At 39.5% G+C, this 13,224-nt stretch overlaps 1 protein-coding gene across 1 annotated transcript in view; it reads left to right on the top strand.

Annotated features, from left to right (window-relative positions):
• The window catches only part of LOC127419946 (extracellular sulfatase Sulf-2-like), a 292,694-nt gene that overhangs the window by 32,501 nt on the left and 246,969 nt on the right, over positions 1-13,224 (top strand). The window lies entirely within an intron of this gene.

Below are 13,224 nucleotides of genomic sequence, written 5' to 3'. Positions count from 1 at the left end.
TCGATTGAGCTTAACTTGTATTGAATCTGGAATATTTCTTTAAACACAATATATTGTATTTTACTATACTTAAAAAGATTTGTTTAGATGCATTATACTATGTTATATAAACTAGCTGTAGTAACGCTTCTTAAGACATAAAGCCGTCACACAGCCTCAGAAGATCCAGAATACAGCGCACAAATAGAGAATCCTTTTATGATCATATTTATGGTGCTTGTCTATTTAATTGACATTCGCAGATCGGACATTCAGAAATCTCCCTTAGTGCCCTGTGGCAAACAAAATTATTTGCAAGCAAAAAGTCACTACAGGGGCATATTATTATGAGCATGTTTTGCAGCATTACAACGAAGAAGGAAAAAAAATCACGTTTGTTCGCACCTATCCTGAATCCGGTGAAAATATAACGTGAGATCCTTTTTTGCACACATGAGAACACTTGAATGCATTTTTTAGTAAATGAGATCCAATGTGTGGCCAAAAGAGAGAGCAAGCGAGATATTATTTCCTCTGCAGGGACCCGTAAATATAAACTGTGGAAGCTGTCAAATATTCACGATATCTAATATGTCTTAGCTGTAAATGACTGATGTAATCATGTTTAAAAGAATGCCTCTCGCAGAGGCTTGTGTGTACACTTGTTTTGCAACGAAAAGAAAAGCAGAGCCTGGGGACAAATCTAAATGTGTGTCTGTCAAGTTGCTTGTCTGCTTGTAAATGATTGTCGTCAGCATGTATGCTTGCCTTGTAACACCTCGTAGCACCTTCCCAAGAGATACTATCACATACTCGTGCACACTGGGAACCAATTTTCCAAACCATTCTGTGTAGTGAAATCAATTACAGGCTCTTGGACAACCTCCGCTAACATTTAGCAGGTTTATTGGTGCTCTTGTTGTATTTATTACCCAGAGTAAAAGAAACGCAACAGGTTTTAAATCTCGCATGTTAAATACTGTGGAAAGCTGATAAAACACAACACAGAAGGTGTGAGTGCTTAATAAAAGAGAAACAAATTGAATGTGAAAGGGAAAAAAGGAAGGCTTAGTGACTGTATTTGACTGAAAGGGATTAGTGTTCTAAGAACATGTGGCCCTATTTGGGTAATTACAGTAGCGTTTTTCTGCAAAGATTGACAGTTTCCTTGACACCGGGTCGGGACGGCTCAGTAAAACAGGTGCTTGAGGAAAGTTACCAAAAACGCAGTGATCTTTGTCTTCATGCTCAAATGTCACTCAAATTTTTCGCTGCAGGGCACGTCGTGAATGCTTCGCTGAGAACTGCATTCCTGAAATGAAGGCTGTCATTCTTTAAAAGTGTTCTTTACAGTGCAGCTAATATGATAACACCTCTCAGTGCTTGAAGAGTTAGAGAAACTAATGATCTGCTCGGTCTGTTTAGTGTGTCCATAGATCCATAGTGTGACACAATTTAAACTAAACTTTAAAATTTTCTGAAGAAAATGTGAGTGGTGCTTGTCCATGCTAAGGTCACCATCATGATGCCAGGGTGTTGCTATATGGTTGCTAATGTATTCTGAGTGGTTTTTAGCACATTGCATGGTGGGTTGCATAGGAAAAAACCCAACCCCAAGTTTGATTCCTAGATATGGCTTGCGTCCCACTTTCAATGTGAGTCAGAGATTTTTTCAGCCAGGCAAAAATCATAAGTCTGATCGCTTGGAAAAGTAATAGCACACCTCTCCTCAACAAGCCACATGATTTGAGGAATATCATCTATGTCCGTTGCACAAATGGTGCAGGATGACATACATACTTAAGTGTAGTACTTGGTTAGGGGTTTGTTCCATTTGTTATATCTAACCACATTAATTTTAGCTTGTGCAAATGTTTGCTGTTCTGAGCAATGTTTGCTAAGTTTATCCTCCATAACTGAGTTACAAAATTGGTCAAGTTTGCCAAAAAAGAGCACATCGACATATTAAGTGAAATCTGTTTGCAGTATAACATTTAGGGTGCCTGTTTTGTGTATCTTCATGATGATACCATGTATCTGATACAAGTTCCTTTACTGCATTTACATTTCCTTTTAGCATTTGGCAGATGACTTTATCCAATGTGACTTACAGTGCACTTATTACAGGGACAATCCACCCAGAGCAACCTGAAGTTAAGTGCCTTGCTCAAGGACAAAAGGGTGGTGGCTGTGGGATTTAACCGGCAATCTTCTGTTTACCAGTTCTGTGCTTTAGCCCACTATGCCACCACCACTCCTACTGGCCCAACACGATCATACAGGAAATCTAAAAGTTGTTACCGAATGTTCCAGTACCCTGAAATCACCCCCATTCTGCCGTGTTACTGAAAAGGGCTATCTGTCATCAGGCATCCTTGCATCAGTTCAAATGTGTTCTCCATTTTCTGTGGTGCTACTGGTAGCACGTTGCACAAGCAGCCTCAGAGACACAGGTTCTGATTCCATGGAGACCAGAAGTAATCACATTCACATAATCAATGATGAGCATGATTCAGAGGTTGCATTTTCTCTCTAAGATTACAATTTTACTTCACTGAATGTTAGATTTAGGGTTGGGGTTTGGTTTAGGGGGTAGAGTTAATAAAATATGCATTCCTATTGATTGTATTACATCATTTACAACTAAAAGCAACTTGCTTTGCAACCTGCTTTTGGTGCCACTCTGTGGACATTTCAACCGGAAACTGGAGCTCACACATCCCCTTACATTTAACAACACTTCCAGCCTCGGCCACTGGAGGCAGTGATTTGAACTTTTGACCTACTGTTGCTGAATTCAGAGTGAGATCAATCTGACTGCCCTACTGGTTGCTGTGCATGTTTGTAGATTAGTCTTATAGACCATGAAAAAAATTGCAAAAAACTTTTGTTTGCACTGAACGTCCCCACCACACTGAATTCTCTCTTTCTCTCTCTCACTCTGACTCTTACAAGTGATTGGCTGGCTTGTTTGTGTGCATGTGTACACTGAGTATGTGTGTGGTCGGGCACTTGAAGGTCACTGAGATGATTGCTCTTGTGGGATTTCTTCACAGGACTCTCTGCAGTTTATCCCTTTATCCTCATCTGTTTTCCCCCTCTTTCTCATCTGTTCTCAGAGTAAGTGTTGATAGGACAGGGGCTGCTTTTTAAATAAGATTTGGCAGTTTTGTTTCATGTCCCTGAAATTGGATTTTGCCAAACTAATTTCCAATCTCTCTTTCACACCCTCTATCTCTCACTCACTTGTTCTAGCTTTCTCTTTTATGTTGGTTCAAGGCTACAAGATGGATTGATCAATAGATTTCAATTTAGGCTAAAGCATGATTTGTTAAAGTTTACACAGGATGGAATAGAGAAGCAGAGGCAGGGAGATGGAAGGAAAGAGAAGAGAGATAATCCTAGCGTGGCCTATACTGGCATTTATTAAACCAGCTCTCCTGGACTCGACTAGCAGGGTTTAATTGGGTGCTTGAAAGGGCTCTGGAATCAATTGACTCTGAGAAAGGGAAGTAGAGAAAAAATAAGAAATAGAAACAGTGAAGGAATTAAAACCGTGCCGCCTGAAGGTTGCAACTCTCCTTGAATTGATTTCAGGACTTACAGGGGTTCCCCTCCCCCTTAAACATGTTCAGTAAAACCAAGATTCTGTCTAAAGCCATATCATGCTTATTTCTATTCTTAGAGAGCTCACCACTTCCTGAAATTTGCAATGCACACATCATTTAATCAAGGCTGTAACCATATATTCATGATTGGGAGCTATTGTCATTGAAAAAACATTTTGTTTGGTGACTAATATGAATCAATGACCCTATTAACATGCACTTAAGAAAACAGCTTATTCCAGAGTTTTTGCAAAATGTGGCGTTCTTAAATGTCATATAAATGCAAACACCATTTTCCTTACACCGATGGAAGGACGAAAGTGATTTAACACACCTATGTTTCTGCTGCCAAACACGGCTCATGTGACCATGTAAACACATAAGTGGCATTCTTATGAGTTTTTGAAGAGTGCGCATTTGTTTTTACTCTCAAGTGAGCTAGGGGAATCCCAGCTGCAGGTCCCGATAGAAAGTCGTGTCTTAAGCAGCTTTCTCGCAATAAACAGCTTTCTGGTGTCCATGTAAACAAGCTCAATGTCTATGGTGGCCACGGTCTGCCATTAAGTTGTTTAACAAAGCAATCAGGTCTGAACGTTGTTACGGTAATTGCTTAGCCAAAAAATATGGGGTTTGGAAGAGCATGGGGGTGAGCAATGATGACAAAATTTTCATTTTTGTGTGAAGAATCCCTTTAAATGCTATAATACATACATTTCTTGACCTGTCTGTCCAACTGTCTGACCTCTACTCCTCCACTGTACCACTGCACATACACTCAAGCACACACACTCACAGCATTATGCAGTACGACTATGGTCAAGGGCTCTGGTGTTGTTCACCATTGCTTTTTTAAATTGCCCCATGGACCAGTGGTCATCAGCTTGTCTTACCAGGCTCAGTATGTCTCTAAATTATTAATCTACGTCTGGAAGCATGGACGCAAACCCCAGAGGTCACACAAGTCTACTGTCCAGACTGAGGGAGATACAATATCAGAAACTATCATACCCTGTATTGTTTTTAATAAATGTTAGGGAGGTCACAGTCATGGCCCTGTGGTTAATGCTCCAGATACTGGCTTTCATGCGGGAAACGCGAGATTGATTCTGATCATTTCCTGTGCTCTCTCAACTTTCTCCAAAAATAAAATAAAATAATAAATAGGGTCAAAAAGGTCACCCAAAAACTAGTTTGGTTGACAGAGGGTGAAAATGCAGAATGGATGAGCTGCAAAAATAAATAAATAACTAAATCATAAGTTTGCGAGGGAATGGATTTGTTGAGGAGGATACAATGGGCTAAAACACTAAATGGCAACATAAAACTGCTACAGCACTTTCCTAATTGACTGTTTGTCACTATGCGCTGCAAAATGTTCCTGATCCATGAGGTCATCTCGTGCAATGTCTAAAGGATGATTTTAAGGTCATTTGATCTTTGAAAATGTTACACATTTATGTAGCTAATGGGAATCCGTGAAATTATCAGATTAATTTTTAATAAAAACAAAATAAAAAAATCTTGTTATTTTCAGCTTTGTTCAATGTGATTAAATCAAAAGTTTTTTTTAATAACTGCCCTGTTGCAGGGACTAAAGGCAATGGAGATTTATTTATTTATAGAATACTTGAGATGTTCTGAAATGCCAAATATGAATGGAATTAACAGGAAATGATGCACTCTATTCTTAAGTAGTTATTTCGAATACGCATTATCTTAATTTGTTACTCAAAAAGTCTTGCTGTCTTATTTGCATAAGTTGACAAATTTTACCCCAAAGTGTGGAAAACAGCACCTACAATTTGGGATAAAATGTGTAACTTATGCAAATACTTTAATTTAAAGATGTCAGTACTAACAATGTGGGCAGCGCTGGCTCAGCAGTTAAGGCTCTGGGTTACTGATCAGAAGGTCAGGGGTTCAAGCCTCAGCACCACCAAGATGCCACTGTTGGGCCCTTGAGCAAGGTCCTTGACCCCATCTGCTCCAGGGGTGCCATATCATGGCTGACCCTGCACTCTGACCCCAGCCTAGCTGGGATATGTGCAAAAGAAGAATTTTACTGTATGTGTGATAAATAAAGAAAATTATTATAAATGTAGCTCCAAAATGTACAGCATTCATTATTTTCAAAACTTGATTTTTAATCAGAACTACTTTTACAATTTCTGTTATGTTGCTCCATCAATATTCAATAAAAATAAATATACTATTTTTGATTATTATATACACTATATTGCCAAAAGTAAAAGTCTGCCTTTAGACGCATATGAACTTAAGTGACATCCCATTCTTAATCCATAGGGTTTAATATGACGTCGGCCCACCCTTTGCAGCTATAACAGCTTCAACTCTTCTGGGAAGGCTTTCCACAAGGTTTAGGAGTGTGTTTATAGGAATTTTTGACCATTCTTCCAGAAGCGCATTTGTGAGGTCAGACACTGATGTTGGTCGAGAAGGCCTGGCTCGCAGTCTTCGCTCTAATTCATCCTTAAGGTGCTCTATTGGGTTGAGGTCAGGACTCCGTGCAGGCTAGTCAAGTTCTTCCACACCAAACTCGCTCATCCATGTCTTTATGGACCTTGCTTTGTGCACTGGTGCGCAGTCATGTTGGAACAGGAAGGGGCCATCCCCAAACTGTTCCCACAAAGTTGGGAGCATGGAATTGTCCAAAATCTCTTGGTATGCTGAAGCATTCAGAGTTCCTTTCACTGGAACTAAGGGGCCAAGCCCAGCTCCTGAAAAACAACCCCACACCATAATCCCCCCTCCACCAAACTTCACAGTTGGCACAATGCAGTCAGACAAGTACCGTTCTCCTGGCAACCGCCAAACCCAGACTTGTCCATCAGACTGCCAGATGGAGAAGCGTGATTCGTCACTCCAGAGAACGCGTCTCTACTGCTCTAGAGTCCAGTGGCGGTGTGCTTTACACCACTGCATCTGACGCTTTGCATTGCACTTGGTGATGTATGGCTTGGATGCAGCTGCTCGGCCATGGAAACCCATTCCATGAAGCTCTCTACGCACTGTTCTTGAGCTAATCTGAAGGCCACATGAACTTTGGAGGTCTGTAGCGATTGACTCTGCAGAAAGTTGGCGACCTCTGCGCACTATGCGCCTCAGCATCCGCTGACCCCGCTCTGTCATTTTACGTGGCCTACCACTTTGTGGCTGAGTTGCTGTCATTCCCAATCGCTTCCACTTTGCTATAATACCACTGACAGTTGACTGTGGAATATTTAGTAGCGAGGAAATTTCACGACTGGATCACAGTACCACGCTGGAATTCACTGAGCTCCTGAGAGCGGCCCATTCTTTCACAAATGTTTGTAGAAGCAGTCTGCATGCCTAGGTGCTTCATTTTATACACCTGTGGCCATGGAAGTGATTGGAACACCTGAATTCAATTATTTGGATGGGTGAGCGAATACTTTTGGCAATATAGTGTATATACTGTATGTTATTTGTTATACATTTTGGGACCAGACAAAATAACATTTACCTTAAGCGTGGCTTTTGGCCCCATTGTATCCTGCATGTGAGGGTGCATGTGATCTTTTTTACCCTCACTGATTCTTCTTTGTTTCTATCTAAAACAGGCTAATTTAAAATATTAAAGGTCCCATGTGGCTGATGTGACTGTAATCACTCATGAGGTCATCGTGTGCATTTCCCCCTCTTCTCCCTGAATAAATGAGTCAATATTTTTTAAAGTATTGTATTAATTTGTGGCTTGTTGGGGAAGTTGCGCAGCAACAGGAATGAATTGCTTCTTTAGAGAGGTTATGTGAAGCAGACGCAAGCTGTGCAGTGATTGAAAGTGCTTCACTTGGAATATGAATAAGTGTATACAGTAAATCACGGCAAGCGGTGGGGCGCGTAATGAGAGAAACCTCTTGCATGGTATGAATAGCAGTGAATGTGCATAACGTCTGGGCCAATCCGCGATCTCAGCGATTAGTGAAGGTCATGAGAGACAGAATGCAGTATGAAGTTCTTTGTGTGTCTTTGTTTTATGTGAGCTAAACTGTAAATTCTGTTATTACGGGAAAGATTTATGTTAGATTATTATGTCCAATATCAGTCATTGTACCGTGCACAGAGCTACTATGGAATTGCTTCTGCCAAAAATAAGAGTTACTACAGTTATTGTTGATGTTATAAAATCTTCATAAATTAAAATGGGGTCTCCTTTAGGGGAAACTATGGTTATAATGACAGTGGTCTCTAATATCAAGTTATCACAGTTTTATTTTAGTAACAATAACTGTAACATGGTATTTTGGCTGAAACTATGGTTTCCATCATAATTTTAGTAGAGATATGAAATAGGAGTTTCATAAAAACAGATACTGTAGTACTGCAAAACCCTCTGTTTCTGCGCTTTAAGTCTAAATTCTGTAATTCTGTAATAGATCTTCCTCAGGTTGTTATCACATTTCCATTAAAGTGTTTGCCTGAAATACACCACTGCAGACCTGGACCACAAAAATAGAAATGAGAGATCAAGAAACAGATAAGAGAAATCATGACACATGGAAAAGGGTGACAGACAGAGAGGGAGATGAAAGCCGGCTCTGTATCAGTTTTCTCTCACCTATCCATCTCCTTGGCGACAGTGGGTCTGTGGTTCGGCCTGTTTGCTGTCATTGAAGCTGTAGTAAGGAGAGCTGCCATTTTACATAATTGATTAACATAGTCAGAGAAGAAAGCTGAAGGATGACTGAAAAGAGTGACTTGGTTACGCACACACATGAGCATACTCCCTTGAGTGTGACAGCCTTTTAATATTGCAATGGGTGTTTGGTGTCTGCTTTCTACTTGATGGCGTTTAATTTAATCTATGGTAGCTAACCCACATGGGGCTCTTTTCAGCACTCGGACAATTACAGAGCAAAAAAGACAGACAAAGAGAGATGAGAATGAGAGATGAGAATGAGAGATGGGGGTGGGGGGGGGGGGGTAGATAAATAGAAAAGCCACAATAACAAATAAATAGGGATTATGAATGGAGGAGGGTCTTTTATGTAGTACATTTTCATCATATATGTCTTAATGTATTGGATGGAATATTCAACTCACAATTTTAAAGGTAGAAAAAGTAAAAAAAAAAAAAAGTTTGTTACTTCATCACAATATCACAAATAAGTTCTTGAATTTTTTAAAATGTAACACTCAAAAACTATTTAAACCTATTTTTTAAGATTTTCAATTTCATAACAAATTGTATTCAAAATTTTTCTCTCATTTTTGCCATATCCCAATTAAAAAAAACTGACAATTTATCAAGAAAATATTTCAGGTGTTTCTTACTAATGCAATTACTAATGTTAACAAATGGAACCCTACTGTAAAGTGTTACCAACATTTTTTTTCTGTTGGGGGGGTACATTGTTTTAATTGGAAATCATTTTAAATGTTTTAACTACGTCCTCATTTTCACTTTCCATCATATTGTAATATCTCTTTAAAGCTAGTTCCTTAATGACATCATCCTCCAGGAAGTGACATCATTTTTGTTAGGAAAACTCCTGTTATGTTCCATCCTGTTAGGCATGCAGTTAATTTTCATATTATTTTCTTTAATAGTTACATAATTGAAAAGGCACTGCATAACAGGAATGAGGAAAACATAACAATACCAGGAATACATAAGTAAGAATGAGTGGAGAGGAGGAAGGTGATGGAATATTAGAGAAAAGGAGGAGAACGTGATGGAGTGAAAGAGAGGGAGAGGTGTAAAGAGGAAGAGGAGAGGATCAGTGTGGGCTCATAGCTGGAGGCAAAATGTTGAGTGACGGCTGAGCTTGAACCTGCTGTCAATGTCATACTAATGTGTCTCACTGTGCAAGAGAAAGACACTAGCAAAGACACTCATTAATTCACCTCAACCCCTTTAGAAATATGTCAGTTAATTATCGTTTAACTAATGTAGTCGACAACATCAGCCTGAAGTCGACTAATCGCTCACTGGGTGATTTATAATCTTGTCTGTAGGAAATACTGTGGGCTCAAATATAGGCCGTTATCTGTCAGACTCACATTAAAAGATGCACACACAGAAATCACTTCAGAACCATTGTTTTTTTTTTTTTTTACTGTGTTGCTCTGCTCAACAAAGCAGCCCATTAAGGAATCAACAACAATCTTACATATTCTCTGTATCTGTATTACACATGCACATAGCATTGTATCAACACTGATAATGTTCAGAACATTTCATATTCCATACTCTGGTAAAGATGGCACAAATGCTACTGTAACCTGTAATAGATGCAAACTGGCCTTCAAATTGAACGAAATACTGGTGTTATGCTGACCTGGATGCTGTTCACTCCTTCAAGAACACAATTCAGCAACAGTTAGAAAGTGCTTCAAGTTGGATTTCGATGACCTGATGGAAAACATCCCAATTATCAACTTTGTGAGTTGGGACTTCTGATTTGGGTGCTTTTCGCTCCTTTAAGATCACAATTCGGCAACAGTTAGAAAGGCGCTCAAACTGGATTTTGATGCCCTGACGGAATACATCCTGACTGTCAACTTTGTGCGTTGGGAAATCTGACTTGAATGTTTGCTCCTTGAAAAGCACAATTCAGCAACAGTTAGAAAAGCACTCAAACTGGATTTCGATGACCTGACGGAATACATCCAGATTGTCAACTTTGTGTGTTGGGACATCTGACTTGGATGCTGTTCGCTCCTTCAAGACCACGATTTGGCAACAGTTAGAAAAGCGCTTCAGATTGGATTTTAATGACCTGATGGAATACACCCTGATTGTCAACTTTGTGTGTTGGGAAATATGACTTGGATGCTGTTCACTCCTTCAAGAACATGATTCAGCAACATTTAGAAAAGTGCTTCAAGTTCGATTTCAATGACCTGACTGAATACATACCGATTGTCAACTTTGTGTGTTGGGACATCTGACTTGGATGCTGTTTGCTCCTTCAAGAACACAATTTGGCGACCGTTAGAAAAGCATTTTAAGTTGGATTTCAATGACCTGATGGAATATATCCCAACTGTTAACTTTGTGTGTTGGGACATATGACTTGGATGCTGTTCACTCCTTCAAAAACACGATTCAGCAACAGTTAGAAAAGAGCTTCATGTTGGATTTTGATAACCTGATGGAATACTTGATTGACGGATTGTCAACTTTATGTGTTGGGACTTATGACTTGGATGTAGAGGTCTGGAACCCGACCCGGGCCTGACGTGACCCGCAGTTTTTCAAGTAGGGCTTGGGGTTCGTGTCAGGTTTGTAATTAATAAACAGGCCTACCGAACTTGTTTCGCGCACGCGCTCTCACTCACAGACACGCGCGAACAAACGTGTTAGGGGCCATTCACACCGAATGTGTTTTTGAGAACATTTGTTCTGTTTTCCCATTGTTTTCCTATGTAAACACATGCTGGACAAATGTATTTGACATTTGCACCACATCTCGCTGTTTCTTCAGCATCTCGCACAGGACCAGCATATTTTAAACACCATGTCAATTTAAAAAGAACTTCAAATTTTCAAAAACACATTTCGTGACACCTGCGCTCTGTTTCATTCATAGAATATTTTTAGCGCAGGTGTCACAAAGATTCAACATTCAAAACAAGTTCAGACTGCATAGAGGGGACTGTTTCATTATTTCATATTATTCCAGATTGTTTTGCACCAAGCAAACTTTCAACTTATAAATAGTAATGCAATGTTTTTTTTTTTTTTTTTTTTTCTGTAGTGAGGGGCTGCCATGCCTTAAAACTGTATATATTTACTCAGGGGCATAGATTCTATACATAATAATCAAAACAAGTAAGTACACCCCCCACACAATATTTATACCATGATTAATGGAAACAAGTAAATGCTTCACGCTGCTCGACTAATGGACTAGTCAACAATTAAAAATCAGTAGTCGTGCAACCCCTAATTTCAGCAATTGCACAACTTTGTCCAACAGTATTTTATCGTGGTATGGTAGTATTTTAATTTTGGAGCTTTTTGTTTTTCTTTTTTGATGGTGCTTGCTATGGCAAGCGTCAATTTTACTATTGTTCATACTTAGGGTTAGGGATTTCTCTAAACCCTGTAGACTTACACTGAAGGACTGAACTGAGCCTGTCTAGAAAAAACGCTTTTTGACTATGAAGCATTGCGTAATTTTGTTTACTGTGTGATAGGGCTTGCATGGCTCCTCCTCTTTACTAGTCGACTAACCGCCCATAAAAGTAGCCAACTTGTTCATTACTTGCCGTGTCAATGTTTATCTTATGTAAATGTTATAAGGTTGTGTTAACCTAAATCTTTCCACTATTCTTCATATTTTAAAAAGATTGACGGATAATTTCAAATGATGTCTGTTATTTTGACAGATTAAATACAAGAAAGAAACCCATTTAAACCATAGTGCGACAATTTTCATTTTAACGATCGTTCCTGTACGTAGTATTAGTGTGGCTTCACTCTTTCTCTCCTTGCGCTCGGTTATGTGTAAGTATTTGTTTCTTGTGTAGTCATAAATGGTGCAAAAACAGTAATTTTCCTATAGTTTCTTGATTGGTTTCAGGGCGTGTCGCAAGAATATAGTCTTTTATGTGAAACAAAAACACTTTAAATGTGCAGTGCGGTTTCCTCTTACATGATTTTTAAGCTCAGTGTTTATTTAATTTACACTTTAACATAATTTAAAATGTTTTGTGTGTTATATTTGAAAATGTATTTACATGCAAATACACAGATTGCAGTTTGTAGACTGAGGAATTTCCCTCCTGCTACCACCATAGGGAACAGGCGCAACTGTAATCATGTGATCCGCAAGTTCTCGGCACGGACCCAATGTGTCGACGAGTGGCAAAACTTACTGACTAACTGAGTAGTTGACTAGTAATTGCAACACCTACTATGTGAAAACTTCTGAATGATTTACAAACGTAAAATGACTGACAAAAGACCATTTCAACCCTGCTTTTGTCTCGGGTAAATGGTGGCCTCTCTAATTACCTCTCCACATGCTTTAGTCTTACCTCTTCTGTAATACAGCTTAACATGTTCGGATCCCACCCAAAACATTTTCATTAATATGCATGAGTCCCCCCAGTTTAATCTTCATGACTGACAGCTTGACATCTTAATCACAGTGATTGATGGAGCACTGATTCCATTTGATCGGATATCTCTTCAGTTCCCCTCCATCTCTTTCTCCCTCTTTTTCCTCATACATTCCTATGGTCGTTCCCACACTGTCATTAACCATCAAGCTAAATAACTTAACCTCCCTGGCTAAGGTCTCTGTAAGCTGTTCTCTTGATTGCAGAGTGTAGTTTCAGCCCAGTTCATCTGAATAAACTTGTCGCGCTCTGTTTTGCGTTAGTGTGTTTTTGTGGCGTGGCCCACACTAAGCCCCCCTGCTTTGGTAATTGGGCCTGCTTTCTTTCAGCGGCCTCAGCGCAGAAGGATCTGGCAGTGCGGTGGGAAACAAAAGGGCCAGAAAGTCATTCTGCGTGTCCAAATGCACTGCACAAATCCATGACATCAGTATTCTGGTCAGAGCTCAGTTCAGACACAAAGAAAAGAATGGGAAAAAAGCGGGGAAGGCAAGAGAGAGAGGATACAAGACTGAGAGAAGGGAGA

Source organism: Myxocyprinus asiaticus, chromosome 29 (genome assembly GCF_019703515.2).
Source record: "Myxocyprinus asiaticus isolate MX2 ecotype Aquarium Trade chromosome 29, UBuf_Myxa_2, whole genome shotgun sequence".
In the NCBI taxonomy this organism is placed as follows: Eukaryota; Metazoa; Chordata; class Actinopteri; order Cypriniformes; family Catostomidae; genus Myxocyprinus; species Myxocyprinus asiaticus.
Note: the sequence above shows the minus strand (reverse complement) of the source record. Positions and strands in the feature narration are given on the sequence as shown.